Source organism: Elephantulus edwardii, unplaced genomic scaffold, assembly GCF_000299155.1.
Source record: "Elephantulus edwardii isolate Elephantulus edwardi_28Jun2011 unplaced genomic scaffold, EleEdw1.0 scaffold00276, whole genome shotgun sequence".
NCBI classification, from domain to species: Eukaryota; Metazoa; Chordata; class Mammalia; order Macroscelidea; family Macroscelididae; genus Elephantulus; species Elephantulus edwardii.
Window position 1 is genome coordinate 2948653 of NW_006400026.1, and position 13072 is coordinate 2961724.

A 13072-nucleotide genomic window follows, 5' to 3' on the forward strand; every position below is an offset into this window, starting at 1 on the left:
TGAGCTGGGGTGAAGAATATTGAATGTACCATGAACTGCTAGGAGAAGAATCAAGTCCAACCTGGAAACGGTTAAACCAGGCTGCTCCTTGGAGGCAAAGATTCCGAAGCTTTGTCAGACATTCTTTGGCATGTTGCAAGGGAAGACCAGCCCTTGGTTGGAGAGGGACATCATGCTTTGGAGGGTGGAGGGATGGTGCAAGAGAAGAAGACTCTTGATAGTATGGATTGATTCAGTGATTGGGGTGGGTGTTTCAGAGACAATAAGTTTGGCACAAGATAGAGCAGCATTTAGGGTTCTTCTACATAGGGTTGCTATGAGTTGCAAGTGACTCAGCATCAGATAAGAACAACAAATATGGATCTCTTCCAGTCAGCTGGATTAACTGTCTTCCAAATTTCTTGGCAAAGACTAGCGAGTATCTGTTTGTTGAAACAAGTCAATTGGTGTTCCATTAATTCCTGAGTCTTTATTTTTAATCTATTTTATTTAAGTGAAAGTTTGCATATCACATTCACTTATTAAGATAATAATTCATAGGTGGTAATTACCATTGATTGATATAATTAACTTTTTACAATGCTGGACAATGAATAAAGATGACAGAAGAACTGATGTCTGTGAGTTATAGTGTTGAAGAAGAGTACTGAATATCTCATTGGCTGCCAAAATAATAAACATATATTTTTAAGAAAGTGCTACCAGAGTGCTTCTTAGAGGCAAAGATGGCAAAGCTTCTTCTCATATACTTTGGGCATGGTGTTAGGAGAGGCTATACCTGAGAAAGGGGCATCATGCTTGGAAAGGTAGAGAGTCAACGAAAGAGAAGAACTGAGAAGAAATTATAAGAATCTCATATCAATGAGATGGATTGATACAGTGACTGTGGCAATAGACTCAAGTGTGCAGGGGATAATGATGGTGCAGGGTAGGACAGGGTTCAAATCTGTTGTTCATAGAGTCACTATAAGTCATATTCCAATTGGCAGCAACAACAATAAGAAGCAAACCCTTTTAGTGAATTGCTTTTCCCTTCAGCTAGCTCTCTGTTTATTACTTTCACCTTCTCCTTTTCTTCTCTTTTGTCCCATTTAATCATAGTGTATATCCCGGTTGATATTGTTAATTGTTGTTGTTGTTATTATTATTATTATTGTTGTTGTTGTGTTAGGTCTCATCAAGTAAAGTACTACTCATAGAAACCCTATGAACAAAAGATCTGAATCCTGCACCATCCTCCATTCTTCCTGACACACAAGAGCCCATTTCAGCAGTCACCATATCAGTCCACCTGATTGAGGGTCTTCCTCTACTTTGCTGACCCTCCACACCTCCTAGCATTATGTCCTACTCCAAGGAATAGCACCTCCTAGTAGCATGCCCAAAATATGTGAGATAAAGCCTCATCATTCTTGTGCCCAAAGAACATCCCAGCTGCAAACTTTCCAAGACATAGCTGTTTGTTCTCTTGGCTGTCCATAGAAGGTTCAGTGCTCTTCTCAAACACCACAACTCAAAGGTGTCAATTCTTTTCCTGTAATCCTTATTCATTTTCCAGCTCACAGATACATAGCAAGTAATCAGAAGGACTATGGCCTGAATCAGATATACCTTAGTCCTTATAATTTGGAGAGGTCTCTAACTGCAGATTTTACCAGTGCAGTGTGTCTCCTTATTTCTTAAACTGTTGGTACCAAGGGTGTTAATTGTGGATTTAAGCAAGATGAAGCTGTTGACAGTTTCAATCTCCTCTCCATCCATCATGATTCTGCCTGTAGGTCCAATGGCAAGAATCTTTGTTTCTTGACATTGAAATGCAATCCATACTGGAGGCTGCATTCCTTGATCTTCTGCAACAAGTGTTTCAAGTCCTCCTCATTTTCAGCAAGTACGATTATGTCATCTGCATAACACAGGTTAGTTATGAGTCTCCCTCCAATCCTGATGCCACATTCCTCCTCATAGAGTCCAATTTCTTGGATAATTTCTTCAGCACACAGGTGGAATAGATATGGATAGAGAATACAACCCTGGCACCCTCCATTTCCAATTTCAAACCATGCAGTGCTCTACTGCTTGGTTTGCACAACAGCCTCCTGGTCCAGATAAAGGTTCTGCATAAACATAAATCGTGTGCTCTGGGATTCCCAGAGGATATCTAAGAATTTGGAGATTAAGTGTTTTTTTATTTACTTGAAAGTCGGGTGTAAACTGTTTGGGCATTTTTTATTTTGTTAACCATCAAGGGTAAGCTGATTGGCATTTCTAATTTCATTAACAATCAGCTGTGGGCTTGGAACCTCTTGTTTAAGCAAGAACCTGGTGAGTGAGCCTTTGTATTTAAAAGTCAGTTGGGTCCTGCCTGAGAGTGAGTCTCCAGCTTGGAGCAGTTGGATTATGGAGGGTGTTTTTTTATTTACTTGAGAGCTGAGTGTAAACTATTTGGGCATTTCCTTCACTGGCTCTCTATTTTTACAAGCATGGTGTCCTGTTCTAAGAAGTGATTCCTGTTGATAGCGTGCCCATAGTATATGAGATGAAGATTCACCATCATTGTCACCACAGAAGTAAACATACTTCTTCCAAGACAGCCTTGTTTGTTTTCTCAGTTGCCCACAGTATATTCAATAGCATTTTCCAACAGTACAATTAAAAAAAATCACCAATATTTCTTTAGTCTTCTCCATTCATTATCCAACTTTCACAGTCATATAAAGCAATTGAAAGTACTGTATCTTGGACATTTGATTATTATTGATTATTTGATTGTTAATTACAATACACATAATATCTGATCATCTATTAATTTCAGAATGGCCTTCCCTTCACCTCTCCTACTACAGGAATTATGTATTCATTGTTTTCCTACTGTCTTCACAATCCCTTCCCTCTGCTGTAGTAACCATTCTATTTTTATAACATCGGTCTTATATAGTATTTGTCCTATATTGACTGAGATATGTCACTCAGCATAATATCTTCCATACTCATCCGTGTTGTGTACTGTTTTGTAAGTTTATTGCTTTTCTTTTTTTTTTTGTTGTTTATTGCTTTTCAATGATGCATAACTCTTTTGTATCCCCAGTTAGGTTTATTTCTAAGTATCTCAATTTGTGGTTGACTATTGTAAATGGTATTGATTATTCTTTTTCTTCTCCATGTTTTCTTTGTTATTGCAGAAAGTTAAACATTTCAGCCTTCAATATGGATTGTAGCTGAATGTCAAGAAAACAAAAATCCTTACCACTGGAATGATAAGAAACATCATGATAGATTGAGTAAAGATTGAAACTGCCAACAATTTCATCTTACTTATATTAACAATCAATGCACTTGGTACCAGAATTCAGGATATTAGGAGACACATCACACTGTGAAAGTCTGCAGCCAAGGACCTTTACAAATTATGAAGGAGCAATGTCAGTTTAAGGATTAAAGTGCACTGATTCAGGTAATGGTTTTTTCAGTAATTTTCTATGCATCTGAGAGTGGAAAAATGAATAAGGATGGCAGAAGAAGACTGATGCCTTTGAACTGAGAAGTTGGAAATGAGTACTGAATATCCCATGGACTGCCAAAAGAACAAACACATATATCTTGGAGAAGTTGCAGCTGGAATGTTCCTTGGAGACAAAGATGATAAAGTTTTATTTCCCATGGGCATGTTGCCAAGAGAAATGGAGAAGAACATCATGCTTTGAAACGTGGAGAGATAGTGAAGATGAAGATCCTCAGATGGATTGACACAGTGATTACAGCAATGAGTGTGAGTGTGTCAGCGATTGTAAGGGTGACACAGGATAGGACAGGGTTCAAATCTGTTACTCATAGGGTTGATTTGGGTCCTACTCTACTCGACAGCACCTAACAACAACAACAACATGCATTAACATCCTTGAACTTCCTATCTACTAAGGGAGCTCTGGTTGCCTAGTGGTAAAAAGCTTCACTGTCATCCAGCTAAAGTTTTAATCTATCAGGTACTTCATAGGAGAATGAAAGTGCACTGATTTGGGTTAATGTTCTTTGCAGCCTTTGAAAACCCACTGAATGGTCGACTACTATAAATCAGTTCCAACTCCACAGCACACAACAACAGCAATAACACCAATGAACATACTATGTTTTTCAGTTTTTTCTCAGTCTCTTTTAGTTTCTTATAGTAATGTTTTATAATTTTCTTTATGTCTATCTTTTGTATCTCTAGTTATATTTGTTTCTAAGTATTTAGTCTTGTTGCTGAATAATTGATATTACTTTGCTTATTTCCTGAGTAATCGGAATTCCAGAACCAGAAAAAAAATAAACAAATACACTGAGAAAACTGTAGAAGAGAAGCTAGAATAAAATTTTCCTGGTAACAAGTAAAATGAGAAAAGATACACCCAAGAAACAGCCTCAAATAAAATAGATAGATTAAAACTTTAGCTGGATGACAATAAAGCTTCTTACCACTAGGCCACCAGAGCTCCCTTAGATGGATGTTTATGCATGTCGTTGTTAAAATAAAAGTACCAAGATCAAATCATTATCAAATTCTCCAAAATTGAAGACAAAGAGAGACTTCTGAAAGCAGCTAGAAGAAAAACAAAGAAAAAGTTACTTTATAAATGGACCTTGCTTGATGGATTGCATACAAATCATATTGACGACATGTGTGGAAAGAATCATTAGAGAAGTTCAGTATCAGCAGTCAACTCCAGGACAGGAGCCAACTGCGGAACATACCATTATGTACTAGCTCAAATTCAGGCTGAATTTAAGCAAGTCTGCAAGAACAAAACTATTATCTTGAGACCTGTTATTGCTCAATCTCGGGTGGATGGACGCCACTTGTCCCTCTAAGAAGTTGGGGGACGCCGACCGCTCGGGGGTCGCGTAACTAGTTAGCATGCCAGAGTCTCGTTCGTTATCGGAATTAACCAGACAAATCGCTCCACCAACTAAGAACGGCCATGCACCTCCACCCACGGAATCGAGAAAGACAATCCTGTCCGTGTCCGGGCCGGGTGAGGTTTCCCGTGTTGAGTGGTATGAAAAACAATAAAATAAACACAGAAATGAAAATTAAGAAAAAAAAATAGCAATTACAATAGCCAACCTCAAGGTTAGATGCTCACGAAGAAACCTAATTAGAAACAAAAAACTGTATACAAGAAAAACTACAAAACACTACTACAAGAAAAAAAATAAGAGAACTAACTAATTGGAAAAATATTTCCTCTTCATAGATAAAAAGACTCAACATAGTGAGAATTAAAAATGTACCAAAAGCATCTACATCTTCAATGCAATCTCAATAAAGATACCAACCTCATTTTTAAAGGCAATAGGCAGGTTTGTTTGGAAAGTAAAGAGTCTCCACAGAAGCAAAGCTCTCTTGAAAAATAAAAATGAGAACAAGAACCGCATGATTCTATCAATTGATGCAGAAAAGGTCTGTGACAAAATCCAACACCCTTTCCTGATTAAAACACTGTATGAAATAGAATTAGAGGGGAATTTCATCAACATAGGAAAAACTATATATGCAAACCTGAGAACCAACATTGGTCTCAATGGAGAGAGATTAATTAAAGGCATTCCCTTTAAGAACAGGAACTAGGCAAGGATGTCCACTATCACCTCTCTTACTCAATGTTGTATTGGAAGTCTTAGCGATAGCAATAAGACAAGAGAAGGAAATAAGAGGTATCCAGATTGGCAAAGAGGAGGTTAAAGTATCTTTACATGCAGATGATATGATAGTATACTTAGAAAACCCTAAAGACTCAACAAGAAAACTACTGGACATTGTTGATCAATTCAGCAAAGTAGCAGAATACAAGAGCAACATACAAAAATCAGTTTCATGTCTCTACAGTGACAAAGAAAATACAGAACTGGAGATAAGAAAATCAATACCCTTCCCATTAGTTAATCACAAGATTAAATACTTGGGAGTAAATCTAACCAGAAGCACAAAGGATCTGTTCAAAGAAAATTACAAAACGTTACTACAAGAAACAAAAAGAGACCTAGAGAAATGGAATAATATTCCTTGCTCTTGGATAGGAAGACTCAATATTGTGAAAATGACAATATTACCAAAAGCAATTTACATGTTCAATGCAATCCTAATACAAATAGCAATCCCATTCTTCAATGAGATGGAAAAGGCAATCTCCAATTTCATTTGGAATGGAAAGACACCCCGAATGAGCAAAGCACTCCTTAAAAAGAGAAACAAGGTAGGAGGCATCTTACTCCCTGATTTCAAATCCTACTACACTGCCATGGTGGTCAAGACAGTGTGGTACTGGTACAACAACAGACACACAGATCAATTGAATAGAATTGAGAAACCAGAAATCAGCCCATCTATCTATGGTCAACTGATTTTTGACAAGGAGATGAAATCAGTTATGTGGGGAAATGACAGCCTTTTCAATAAATGGAGCTGGCAAAATTGGAAAATTATCTCCAGAAAACTCAAGCAAGATCCACACCTCACTCCATACACAAAACCCAACTCAAAGTGGATCATGGACCTAGGACTAAAACCAAGGACTATAAACTTCATCATAGAAAACTTGGAAGAGTCCAGATGTCCTAATCCACAACATAAACAACTTTTCAAGCATCCTGAAAAATCCACAACCAGGAGAGGATAAAATAGATGTATGGGACCTTCTAAGAATCAAATCCCTATGCACATCCAAAACTTCTCCAACAGGGTAAAAAGGGAAGCAACAGACTGGGAAAAATACTTGGTAATGACATGTCAGATAAAAGATATCTAGAATTTATAAAATACTTGAGCACCATAACTAGATAAAGATTGAAAATTGAAAAATGGGCATGGATATGAACAGACACTTCACTAAAGAAGACATTCATATGTCAAACAAACACATGAAGAAATATTGAAAATCCCTAGCTATAAGAGAGATGCAAATCAAAGCAATTATAAGATATCATCTCACCCCAGTAAGAATAACAAAATTTAACAGAACAACAACAAATGCTGTCAAAGTTGTGGAGAAACTGGAACCCTTATATACTGTTGGTGGGAGTGTAAAATGGTGTAGCCACTATGGAAGGCAGTATGGCACTTTCTCAAAAAATTGCAAGTAGAAATACTGTTTGACTCAGAAATTCCACTACTGGGAATATACCCCAAAGAAACCATAACTGCCACCCAAGTGGATATATGCCAACACATGTTTATCAGCAATAGCAAAGAGTTGGAAACAACCTAAGTGCCCATCAACAAATAAATGGATAGAGAAGCTGTGGTATATTCACAAAATGGAATACTATGCTGCGTTGAAAAACAAAGAACTCATGAAATATGGGTAACCCTGGAGGACATTATGCTGAGTGAAATATCTCAGTCACAAAAGGACAAATACTGCCAAGTGCCACTTTTGTAAAACGGGACTTATATCAGGGTTGGAGTGAGACTAAGAAAGATAGGATAAATTATACATACTGCATTTAAACAGATGAAGAAGAAACCTGTTTAAAAGGTATTTATGATTAGGTATTATTGTCATGACAGGAGTCCAGAATGAAGGCTGCATAGTGGAGTGGATTTGGGGGGGAGGGATTGTATAACAATGAAAGAATTTTTCTTTTACTTTTCTAAGAGAAAAGCGAACGAGGTGGGGGAAGGTTGGGCAAGGGAAAAAAAGTGCAACAATGAATGAATGGATATTCAAAGTTTCTGTAAACTTTCATTAAAATTAATTCATAAAAAAGAAATAAAAAGAAAAATAAAAATGAACTGGGAGGCATAGCACTCTGATCTCAAAACTTACTTCACAGTCATTGTAACCAAAACAGCATGGTACTAATAAAATGGCTGATACATAGATCAATGGAACAGAATCAAGAACCCAGAAATTAACTCATGTACCCATGATCAATTCATATTTGACAAGGAATCAAAACCCATCTTATAGGAAAATGACAACCACTTCAACAAATTGTGCTGACAAAACTGGACATCTGCCTGTGTTCATCTCACAGCATACAAAAAATCTCCTAAAAAAAAATTAACTCAAAGTAGAAACCTAAGGGCAAAGCCCTAAACCAATGACCCTAAGAGACAAAATGGGAGCAAACATAGAAGCTCTATCCTATGGCATAAATAGGCTTACAAATATAGCTAGAATTGCACAATTAGAAAGGATAAAATCCATGAATGCAACCTTCTAAAAATCAAATCCCTGTGTTTATCAAAACTTTTTCCAATAGGATAAAAAGAAAACCTAAAGAATGGGGGAAAAACATGGCAATGACATCACAAAGGTCTCACAATGAAAGTTTATAGAATAATACAGACCTTCCACCAAAAAAATTACTGATAAATCAGTAACAAAATGGCCAAAGATACGAAAAGACTCCACAAATGAAGATGACCAACAGAATACTGAATGATTCAGGAAATATCATTTTTAAAAAGAATTTTTTCACTGTGATTTTAATCAAAGTTTACAGAAAACTTATATTTCCATTCCATTCATCATTGCACATTTTCTACCCTGCCCCACAGTTTGAGATACATATATATAGTATATGGTATATAATATATAGTATAAATATATATATATATTCATTTATTTCTATTATCAATCCCATATTTTCCAACTAATATTCTTACTTCACTTTTTCCAACTTTTATATTCCAGTCATCAGTGATCATTAACAAATCTTAATTGCATGTTTGCTCAAGTTTGGACTGCAAGATTTGATAAAAAATTTTCAATTTCTTCCTTTTAGCTCTAGATTTAGGAGCATATTTGAATATTTGAATAATAATCATATTAACGGGCCTTCTTCGTATGTATATGATAATATCCTATCATTCACAACATTGTATTTCTGGCTAGAACTTGAAATTGACTTTTTGACTCTGAATGCAATACCATTCTTCTTCTGCTTTTCATTCCCAACAGAGTATACCATATGATTAGCTGACTCAAAGTGGCCAAAACCAGTCTGTCTAATTTCACTAATGTCTAGTATGTCAATGATCATGCATTCCATTTCATTTTTCACAATTTCCAGTTTTCAAACATTTAAACTACTTATTCTATCTTCCAATTATTAAAGGATGTTTGCCATTGTATTTCTTCATTTTGACTGACTTCCAATCTGGGCTCTATCACTACCACTAAAACTATCTGTGATCCTCCACAGTTCAAAGGGTTTTCAGAGGTCTGTAATTGAAGAAGCCAATCCTGCTTCCTAATCTATCTTAATCTGGAAGCTTTACTAAAACCTACACACCATGTGTAACCCTTGTGGTATTTGGCACACCACTGGAATAGCTTTCAGTATCCACAGCAACCCACAAGTTATCTAGTACAGCAAATTGACAGACAAGTACTGTACCAATTACAAAAATGTTCTCCCCAAACACAGCAAAATGACAATTTTGTGTGTAACTTTAATAGTGGTTTAAACCAGTCTTCACACTGGGCCCAACCAACTTTTTTTTTTTTAGCATGGACATTTTTATTCCCAATTTTTAAATACAAGAGGGTTCTCATTGGTTTAAACAAAAGGCTTCCATCCCATAACTAACTGCTAATTATATTAAAATGACCAAACAGGTATATAGAACAATGGAATGGAATTGGGAACCCAGCAATAGCCCCAGCTATCTATGGTCAACTGATATTTGACAAGGAAATCAAACATATCAAATGGTGACATGATGACCTCTTCAACAAATGGTGCTGGCAAAACTGGACTTCCACATGCAGAAAGCTGAAATAGGATCCACATCTCACACCATACACAAAATTCAACTCAAGGTGGATCAGAGACCTGGGAGTAAAGCCCCAAACCATAAAGTTTGTAAAAGACAAACTGGGATGAAGCTTAGAAGTGGCAGTCCAAGGTATAAAGAGACTGCCAAATACAACCAGAAATGCACAATCAAAAGAGGATAAAATTGATGCATGGGACCTTCTAAAGATTAAATCTCTGTTCACATCAAAACCTTTTTCCAACAGGATGAAAAGAAAACCTACGGACTGGGAACAAACATTTGGTAATACCACCTCAGACAACAGTCTTACAACAAAAGTTTACAGAATACTCCTGGGCCTCCACAAGAAAAAGACTGATAACCCAATTACAAAATGGGCAAAAGACATGGAAAGAATTTTCACAGAGGAAGATATTTGAATGACAAACAAACACATGAAGAAATGCTACAAATCACTGGCAATAAGAGATGCAAATCAAAACCACAATGAGGTACCATCTCACTCTAGTAAGAGTGGCAAAGTTTAACAGGGTAGCAAGTAATAATGATCTTGGAGAGGATGTTGCAAGAAAGAAACTCTTATACATTGTTAGTTCGATTGTAAAATGGTGCAACCATTCCAGAAGGCAGTTTGGCACTTCCTCAAAGAGCTGAACAGGTTGTGGAGAAACTAGAACTTTTATTCACTGTTGGTGGGAATGTAAAATGGTGCAGCAACTATGGAAGGCAGTATGGCGCTTTTCCAAAAAGTTGCAAATAGAAATACCATTTGACTCAGCAATTCCACTACTGGGAATATACCCCAAAGAAACCATAGCCACCACCCAAGCAGATATATGCACACCCATGTTTATCGTGGCTGTTATTACTGATGTTGGTTTGAGGACTAAGATGTGTCTAACTCAAGCCATGATCTTTCCAATCACTTGCTATTCATCTGAGAGCTGTACAGTGAATAAGGATGACAGAGGAAGAATTGATGCCTTTGAGCAGTGGTATTGGAGAAGAGCACTGAATATCCCATGGATTGCCAATAGAACAAACAAATATATTCTGCAGATGGTGCTGCCAGAGTACTCTTTGGAGGTAAAGATAATGAGACTTCACCTTACATACTTCAGGCATGTTGCTAGGAGGAGCTATTTCTTGGAAAGGGACATAATGCTTGGAAAGGTGAAGGGTCAGAGAAGGAGAGGAAGACCCTCAACCAAGTGGTTTGACATGGAGACTGCTGTAATGGGCTATAACGTGTCAGGAACTGGGAGGATTACATAGGATAGAACAGCATTCAGCTCTTTTGTTTATAGGCTCTGTATGGGTCATGCTTAACTCAATGGCATCTAACAACAATAAGAAGTGCAGCCCAAACTCCTTCAAATATTTAATTCAACTAATATTGACAAACTTAATCTTTTTGTTTGTTTTTAATTTCCTTAGTTGTCTTTTAATCTCAGGCACAAAAAATTAGGCAAATCATTGTCTTCTTTCATGGCACATTGCCACTAGTCTATGGAAAGCCACCTTCTTATTTTAGTTATTTAGTCTTACTTCCTTTTATTCCATTACACACTTTTATTTATCTACATGATTATATGTATCCAGTTCTATAATGTTTTTTGTCCTTCCTGCCTTTTTCTTGTCCGGCTCCTACTTTGTCATCTATCAGATGGAATAGTATAATAATATCCTAACTAGTCTACCTCAGTTCAACCTTAAACAATTATCATGGGTAATTAAATGAGTATGAGACATGAAGAAACTGTTCACAGAGGAGGACATTCAGATGGCAAATAGACATATGAAGAAATGCTCAAAATCACTGGCAATAAGAGAAACACAAATCAAAACTACAAAGAGATAGCATCTTACACCAATAGGAGGGGCAAAGTTTAGCAGGGCAGCAAGTAATAAGTGCTGGAGAACATGTGGTGAGATGGAAACTCTTATACGTTGTTGGTGGGAATGTAAAATGGTACAACCACTCTGGAAGGCAGTTTGACGTTCCCTAAAAAAAAAGCTGAACATAGAACTTCCACATAATCCAGCTGTTACACCACTTGTAATATACCCTGAGAAACTGAGGGCTGAAGCACAGACATTTGTACACCAATGTCTTTAGCAGTGTTATTTAGCATATCAAGAACACAGAAATAGTCCAAATGCCCAACCACCATGGAATGGATTGAGAAATTCTGGTACATTCACACAATAGAATACTATGCAGCATGCAGGAGCAATGATTTTGTCAACAATCTGCATTATGCGGATGATACAACCTTGCTTGCTGAAACTAAGGAGGACCTGAAGCACTTGCTGCAGAAGGTCAGGGATTGCAGCCTTCAATATGGATTGAAGCTCAACGTCAAGAAAACAAAGATTCTCACCACTGGGCCGATTGGCAGCATCGTGATGGATAGTGAAGAGATTGAGATTGTTGACAGCTTCAATTTGCTTGGCTCTGCAGTCAACACTCATGGTACCATCAGCCAGGAAATTAAAAAACAAACTGCATTGGGAAAGTCTGCTATTAGAGACCTCTCCAAAGTACTGAAAGCAATGATGTCAGTCTGGAGACTGAGGTGTGCCTGATCCAGGCCATGATCTTTGCAATCACTTGCTATGCATCAGAGAGCTGTCAATGACTAGGGATGATAGAAGGAGACTTGATGTCTTTGAGCTTTGGTTCTGGAGAAGAGTATTGAATATACCATGGACTGCTAGGAGAACAAACAAGTTCATCCTGAAGAGGTTGAAGCCAGGCTGCTCCTTGGAGGCAAGGATTCTGAAGCTTTGTCTGACATACTTTGGACACGTTGTAAGGCAGTATCAGTCCTTAGAGAAGGACGTCATGCTTGGGATGGTGGAGGGACAGCACAGGAGAGGGAGACCCTGGATGAGCTGGATTGATTCAGTCACTGAGGTAATGAGAACAGGTGTATCGGAGACAATAAGATCAGGAAGGGATAGAGCAGGGTTTAGATCTGTTGTACATAGGATTGCTATGAGTCGCAGGCCACTCGACGGCACATAACAACAATAACAACATGGGAGGGACTGGAGAGCATTAAGCTAAGTGAACTCAGTAGAAGACCATTATTGTGAAACAAGTACAAGGATCCAAGGGAGGGGGTGTTAATCATAAGATCACACAATTTGATGGGTGAAGGGAAGTTTGCATAATGGTAAACGGAAAGATTCCGGGTGAAAAACAATATATACGAACTTTGTAAGCAAACAAGGAAAGGAAGGAAGGAAGGAAGGTAGGAGGGAAGGAAGGAAGGAAGGAAGGAAGGAAGGAAGGAAGGAAGG